The sequence below is a fragment of the Schistocerca gregaria genome, unplaced genomic scaffold, assembly GCF_023897955.1.
Source record: "Schistocerca gregaria isolate iqSchGreg1 unplaced genomic scaffold, iqSchGreg1.2 ptg001415l, whole genome shotgun sequence".
Lineage (NCBI taxonomy): Eukaryota > Metazoa > Arthropoda > Insecta > Orthoptera > Acrididae > Schistocerca > Schistocerca gregaria.
The window spans coordinates 1-7,500 of NW_026062716.1; the positions used below are offsets into that span (position 1 = coordinate 1).

The following is a 7,500-nucleotide window of genomic DNA, read 5'->3' on the forward strand; positions in this document are numbered from 1 at the left end:
ACCACACAACAACAACAACAACAACACTTCCGCTAGTTTTGAGAGGCACGCGTGGTTCCGCACGCGGCGCACGGCCACTGCCGTACAGGTAGCGTGTTGCGCGACACGACACGCACATCGAAAGACATGCAGTCTAGTCGGTAATGATCCTTCCGCAGGTTCACCTACGGAAACCTTGTTACGACTTTTACTTCCTCTAAATGATCAAGTTTGGTCATCTTTCCGGTAGCATCGGCAACGACAGAGTCGATGCCGCGTACCAGTCCGAAGACCTCACTAAATCATTCAATCGGTAGTAGCGACGGGCGGTGTGTACAAAGGGCAGGGACGTAATCAACGCGAGCTTATGACTCGCGCTTACTGGGAATTCCTCGTTCATGGGGAACAATTGCAAGCCCCAATCCCTAGCACGAAGGAGGTTCAGCGGGTTACCCCGACCTTTCGGCCTAGGAAGACACGCTGATTCCTTCAGTGTAGCGCGCGTGCGGCCCAGAACATCTAAGGGCATCACAGACCTGTTATTGCTCAATCTCGTGCGGCTAGAAGCCGCCTGTCCCTCTAAGAAGAAAAGTAATCGCTGACAGCACGAAGGATGTCACGCGACTAGTTAGCAGGCTAGAGTCTCGTTCGTTATCGGAATTAACCAGACAAATCGCTCCACCAACTAAGAACGGCCATGCACCACCACCCACCGAATCAAGAAAGAGCTATCAATCTGTCAATCCTTCCGGTGTCCGGGCCTGGTGAGGTTTCCCGTGTTGAGTCAAATTAAGCCGCAGGCTCCACTCCTGGTGGTGCCCTTCCGTCAATTCCTTTAAGTTTCAGCTTTGCAACCATACTTCCCCCGGAACCCAAAAGCTTTGGTTTCCCGGAGGCTGCCCGCCGAGTCATCGGAGGAACTGCGGCGGATCGCTGGCTGGCATCGTTTATGGTTAGAACTAGGGCGGTATCTGATCGCCTTCGAACCTCTAACTTTCGTTCTTGATTAATGAAAACATACTTGGCAAATGCTTTCGCTTCTGTTCGTCTTGCGACGATCCAAGAATTTCACCTCTAACGTCGCAATACGAATGCCCCCGCCTGTCCCTATTAATCATTACCTCGGGTTCCGAAAACCAACAAAATAGAACCGAGGTCCTATTCCATTATTCCATGCACACAGTATTCAGGCGGGCTTGCCTGCTTTAAGCACTCTAATTTGTTCAAAGTAAACGTGCCGGCCCACCGAGACACTCAACAAAGAGCACCCTGGTAGGATTTAAACGGGGTCCGCCTCGGGACGCGAAAGCACCCCTTCGGCTCGCCCCACCGGCAGGACGTCCCACGATACATGCCAGTTAAACACCGACGGGCGGTGAACCAACAGCGTGGGACACAAATCCAACTACGAGCTTTTTAACCGCAACAACTTTAATATACGCTATTGGAGCTGGAATTACCGCGGCTGCTGGCACCAGACTTGCCCTCCAATAGATACTCGTTAAAGGATTTAAAGTGTACTCATTCCGATTACGGGGCCTCGGATGAGTCCCGTATCGTTATTTTTCGTCACTACCTCCCCGTGCCGGGAGTGGGTAATTTGCGCGCCTGCTGCCTTCCTTGGATGTGGTAGCCGTTTCTCAGGCTCCCTCTCCGGAATCGAACCCTGATTCCCCGTTACCCGTTACAACCATGGTAGGCGCAGAACCTACCATCGACAGTTGATAAGGCAGACATTTGAAAGATGCGTCGCCGGTACGAGGACCGTGCGATCAGCCCAAAGTTATTCAGAGTCACCAAGGCAAACGGACCAGACAAGCCAATCCGATTGGTTTTGATCTAATAAAAGCGTCCCTTCCATCTCTGGTCGGGACTCTGTTTGCATGTATTAGCTCTAGAATTACCACAGTTATCCAAGTAACGTGGGTACGATCTAAGGAACCATAACTGATTTAATGAGCCATTCGCGGTTTCACCTTAATGCGGCTTGTACTGAGACATGCATGGCTTAATCTTTGAGACAAGCATATGACTACTGGCAGGATCAACCAGGGAGCTGCGTCAACTAGAGCTGAGCAGCCGGCCGCCCGGGAGTGTGTCCCGGGGGCCCGCGCGAACACGCAAGCGTCCGCTCAATTATTCTGCAAACAGGAGGAGGCCGAGCTCCCCTGCACGATACACCTCGAAACCCTCTCAGGTCCCGGCGGCGCGCAGCGCCGTCCTAGGTACTTGGTCGGTTTCGAGAGAGGCGCAATCGCCCGGAGTTAGGCGAGTAGACGGTTTTAGTGAGAACACCCTTGCTCCCAACTGAGCTTGCCGCTGCCGACAGAGGCCCGGGAGCGTGCTGTCGTGGCATTGCCGGCGGGAGACAACACGCGCCACCTATGGTGACCGGCAGCTCCAACGCCAGCGCCACACAAGGGCAAAGCCCCACTTGGGTGCAGAAGCGAACTCTCCCAGCACAGCGCACGCGCCAACACGTCCGCACAACTGCGATACAAACCACCTGCGAGAACCGCTGGGGCGACCGAGCAGCAGACGGCGTCGCGGCGCCGAGTGCCAGGCGGCGGCGCATCCTCAACGCACACAGTCCTCAATCAGACCAGCACACTGCAGATGTCCACCGCGCTTCGCACCGGGCTCGGCTGAACCAACTTTGGCCGCCAGGCGCCGCGTGCAGGGTGCGCCGCAGCGTAGCTGCGCCGCCTGCCGGGCCCGTCGGCTGGCGCTCCTGCCACTCGGCGCCCCCCACCAGCCGCCTGTTGCGCGTGCGCCCACGCAGCGCGCGGCCAACACGCCGGGCGGCCCCCCTTCACCGGCCGGGAACAGTCCCACCAAGCCACCGCCGCGTATCGCTTCATACCCACATGGGCCTAGTCACGTGTGTGGATGTGGCGGGTACCGCTGAAACAACCGGTTAATAGCTGTACCGATCGTCGCCATCACAGATTCACCTCCAGCGTGAACAACCGCTCAACAACGGATTTCCAGTTCATTTGCGTATCTTGGGCAGTAAACGTAGATGTCCACCTACATTTGCGAATTCAACAATTCTTGCATGCCAGGATGTCATGTGTCACGACACGCTACATCAGACCACATACACACTGCGACATGTGCAGAAGAGAACACGTGGAAGGTGGCCCGCGCACGTATGCGATGTCCCTTCCGCGATCCACTGTCAACCGGCATCTGCGGCATGTCCCAGATATGGAACGCGGTCCACCAGGGTAGCACTTTGTGTGAGGCAATACGACAAAGTCGGAATACACGCGTCACTACATCAGACGGCTCACGCTGACCTGACCTGACCTGACTCACCGCACCACCACCCCCAGCGACCCAGGGTGACATACAATGCGTTCGTACGTTCCTCCCACACGCCTCTACGGCGTACCACAGTGCAACCTAGCTGTTATTGGGAGACGAGACAAGTAGCATCGAGCACATCATATGGAAATTGAGATTCGACACACCGTTGGGCACAGCCAGCGTACGGTCACACGTATCACACTACTTCACTCTGTACGTAACGACCGATGATCGGTACAGCGTGTGGGTTACGCGTACGACATCAGCGGACAATGGACACAGACCATACCACGACGTACACTGAGGGCGTCGACATCTGAATGCAACTGAACAGCTGCGAGGCTCATTTAACACTCAAACGCCAGACCGACCAGCTTGAGAGGACAGAGACACAAAGAGGGGGACAGAGGGAGGGGGGGGGGGGCGATATAGTCCTATTGCAGTACAATTGACAGTGGATAGCGGGAATATGTGGAAAGTAAGCAACACTCGCAAGACATCTACATGAGGATAACAACGACACCAGAGATTCCGAGCAGTGAACTATGTTAGGCAAAGGGACAACGTGGGTTAGGTTAAGGGACAACGTGGGTTAGGTTAAGGGACAACGTGGGTTAGGTTAAGGGACAACGTGGGTTAGGTTAAGGGACAACGTGGGTTAGGTTAAGGGACAACGTGGGTTAGGTTAAGGGACAACGTGGGTTAGGTTAAGGGACAACGTGGGTTAGGTTAAGGGACAACGTGGGTTAGGTTAAGGGACAACGTGGGTTAGGTTAAGGGACAACGTGGGTTAGGTTAAGGGACAACGTGGGTTAGGTTAAGGGACAACGTGGGTTAGGTTAAGGGACAACGTGGGTTAGGTTAAGGGACAACGTGGGTTAGGTTAAGGGACAACGTGGGTTAGGTTAAGGGACAACGTGGGTTAGGTTAAGGGACAACGTGGGTTAGGTTAAGGGACAACGTGGGTTAGGTTAAGGGACAACGTGGGTTAGGTTAAGGGACAACGTGGGTTAGGTTAAGGGACAACGTGGGTTAGGTTAAGGGACAACGTGGGTTAGGTTAAGGGACAACGTGGGTTAGGTTAAGGGACAACGTGGGTTAGGTTAAGGGACAACGTGGGTTAGGTTAAGGGACAACGTGGGTTAGGTTAAGGGACAACGTGGGTTAGGTTAAGGGACAACGTGGGTTAGGTTAAGGGACAACGTGGGTTAGGTTAAGGGACAACGTGGGTTAGGTTAAGGGACAACGTGGGTTAGGTTAAGGGACAACGTGGGTTAGGTTAAGGGACAACGTGGGTTAGGTTAAGGGACAACGTGGGTTAGGTTAAGGGACAACGTGGGTTAGGTTAAGGGACAACGTGGGTTAGGTTAAGGGACAACGTGGGTTAGGTTAAGGGACAACGTGGGTTAGGTTAAGGGACAACGTGGGTTAGGTTAAGGGACAACGTGGGTTAGGTTAAGGGACAACGTGGGTTAGGTTAAGGGACAACGTGGGTTAGGTTAAGGGACAACGTGGGTTAGGTTAAGGGACAACGTGGGTTAGGTTAAGGGACAACGTGGGTTAGGTTAAGGGACAACGTGGGTTAGGTTAAGGGACAACGTGGGTTAGGTTAAGGGACAACTTGAGTTAGGTTAAGGGACAACTTGAGTTAGGTTAAGGGACAACTTGAGTTAGGTTAAGGGACAACTTGAGTTAGGTTAAGGGACAACTTGAGTTAGGTTAAGGGACAACTTGAGTTAGGTTAAGGGACAACTTGAGTTAGGTTAAGGGACAACTTGAGTTAGGTTAAGGGACAACTTGAGTTAGGTTAAGGGACAACTTGAGTTAGGTTAAGGGACAACTTGAGTTAGGTTAAGGGACAACTTGAGTTAGGTTAAGGGACAACTTGAGTTAGGTTAAGGGACAACTTGAGTTAGGTTAAGGGACAACTTGAGTTAGGTTAAGGGACAACTTGAGTTAGGTTAAGGGACAACTTGAGTTAGGTTAAGGGACAACTTGAGTTAGGTTAAGGGACAACTTGAGTTAGGTTAAGGGACAACTTGAGTTAGGTTAAGGGACAACTTGAGTTAGGTTAAGGGACAACTTGAGTTAGGTTAAGGGACAACTTGAGTTAGGTTAAGGGACAACTTGAGTTAGGTTAAGGGACAACTTGAGTTAGGTTAAGGGACAACTTGAGTTAGGTTAAGGGACAACTTGAGTTAGGTTAAGGGACAACTTGAGTTAGGTTAAGGGACAACTTGAGTTAGGTTAAGGGACAACTTGAGTTAGGTTAAGGGATAATGTGGTACAACCACAGTTAGGTTAAGGGATAATGTGGTACAACCACAGTTAGGTTAAGGGATAATGTGGTACAACCACAGTTAGGTTAAGGGATAATGTGGTACAACCACAGTTAGGTTAAGGGATAATGTGGTACAACCACAGTTAGGTTAAGGGATAATGTGGTACAACCACAGTTAGGTTAAGGGATAATGTGGTACAACCACAGTTAGGTTAAGGGATAATGTGGTACAACCACAGTTAGGTTAAGGGATAATGTGGTACAACCACAGTTAGGTTAAGGGATAATGTGGTACAACCACAGTTAGGTTAAGGGATAATGTGGTACAACCACAGTTAGGTTAAGGGATAATGTGGTACAACCACAGTTAGGTTAAGGGATAATGTGGTACAACCACAGTTAGGTTAAGGGATAATGTGGTACAACCACAGTTAGGTTAAGGGATAATGTGGTACAACCACAGTTAGGTTAAGGGATAATGTGGTACAACCACAGTTAGGTTAAGGGATAATGTGGTACAACCACAGTTAGGTTAAGGGATAATGTGGTACAACCACAGTTAGGTTAAGCGATAATGTGGTACAACCACAGTTAGGTTAAGCGATAATGTGGTACAACCACAGTTAGGTTAAGCGATAATGTGGTACAACCACAGTTAGGTTAAGCGATAATGTGGTACAACCACAGTTAGGTTAAGCGATAATGTGGTACAACCACAGTTAGGTTAAGCGATAATGTGGTACAACCACAGTTAGGTTAAGCGATAATGTGGTACAACCACAGTTAGGTTAAGCGATAATGTGGTACAACCACAGTTAGGTTAAGCGATAATGTGGTACAACCACAGTTAGGTTAAGCGATAATGTGGTACAGCCACAGTTAGGTTAAGCGATAATGTGGTACAGCCACAGTTAGGTTAAGCGATAAAGTTGGTTAAATTTGGTATTGTGTGGGAAGGGTGCAGAGAGAGAGGGGGGGGGGTGGATAGTGGTGGCAGTACGCGGATGCCTGAGTCACCGTCAGATACGTCACGTCGGTTCGATGCTTGTAGCAAGAGGCTGGCGGATGTGTGTCTCTCACTTCTGCAATTTTTCATGTGGTATAACACGAGGGCGGGGGATGATATTTGGTGCCCCTCTGTGTAGGATGTGTGTTGGTGGTGTTGATTTATCTGAGCAATGGTAGTTGTCGGAGGAGTGGGGTATTGTGCTTTTATAGGTGGACCTACTGCTCTGGTTATCATAGTGTCGACGGTGCAATGTGGCAGAGAGGATGCACTCGACATTGTCGCATTCCAGATGTTTACGTATTGTGTGTCTCCGTTGCAGGCCGAGAGTGGTGCATGTTCGAGTGTCTGGCTGACGTGCGATTCACGTTGTGTGCCCAGTCTTACAGCACGTATAGGGACATTCGCATAAATCATCTATATGTGGCCTTGCATCATTTACTAAGCAGTGCCGTGAGACGACCGAACTATTAGGAAAGTACTGATGTACCGCATAATGTTTACCTTCCACCACACGGCGAGTATCGACTCTGCCCAGCGTTGCCACCGCAGGCAGCGGTCACCGTCACCATTGTGCGGCGGAACGGAACATCTATATCCTCAGAGGGGCACTCTTTGCCGCCGGGCGTCAGGTCTCGCGGCCTGCCGGCCAGCGGCCACGACGAACTTACCGCATGTATAGGGACAGCGGGAATTTGGCATACTTGATATAACTCTTCATGAGACGCAAGATATAGGGGTGGATTGCAACTTACGACTGCGAGAAAAGTCCGCCGTTCATCCGCCGGAGTTGCGATTTCGGCGGGGCACGTACGGTCGCGGGTGGAGCACTTGGTGCGGCGTACGCACCCGGGTTGCGGCTCCTGCGCTGGAGGGGGGTGCAGGTTTTGTGTGGGTGGGCTCGGCAAATGAGCACTGTGGG

General features: G+C 51.4%; 1 non-coding gene across 1 annotated transcript; it reads right to left on the reverse strand.

Moving 5' to 3' along the window:
* Nucleotides 1-141: 141 nt before the first annotated feature.
* LOC126331853 (small subunit ribosomal RNA) lies at nucleotides 142-2,034 on the reverse strand. The gene has a single exon (XR_007563530.1). It is a non-coding gene; the product is annotated as a small subunit ribosomal RNA (ribosomal RNA).
* Nucleotides 2,035-7,500: the final 5,466 nt, after the last annotated feature.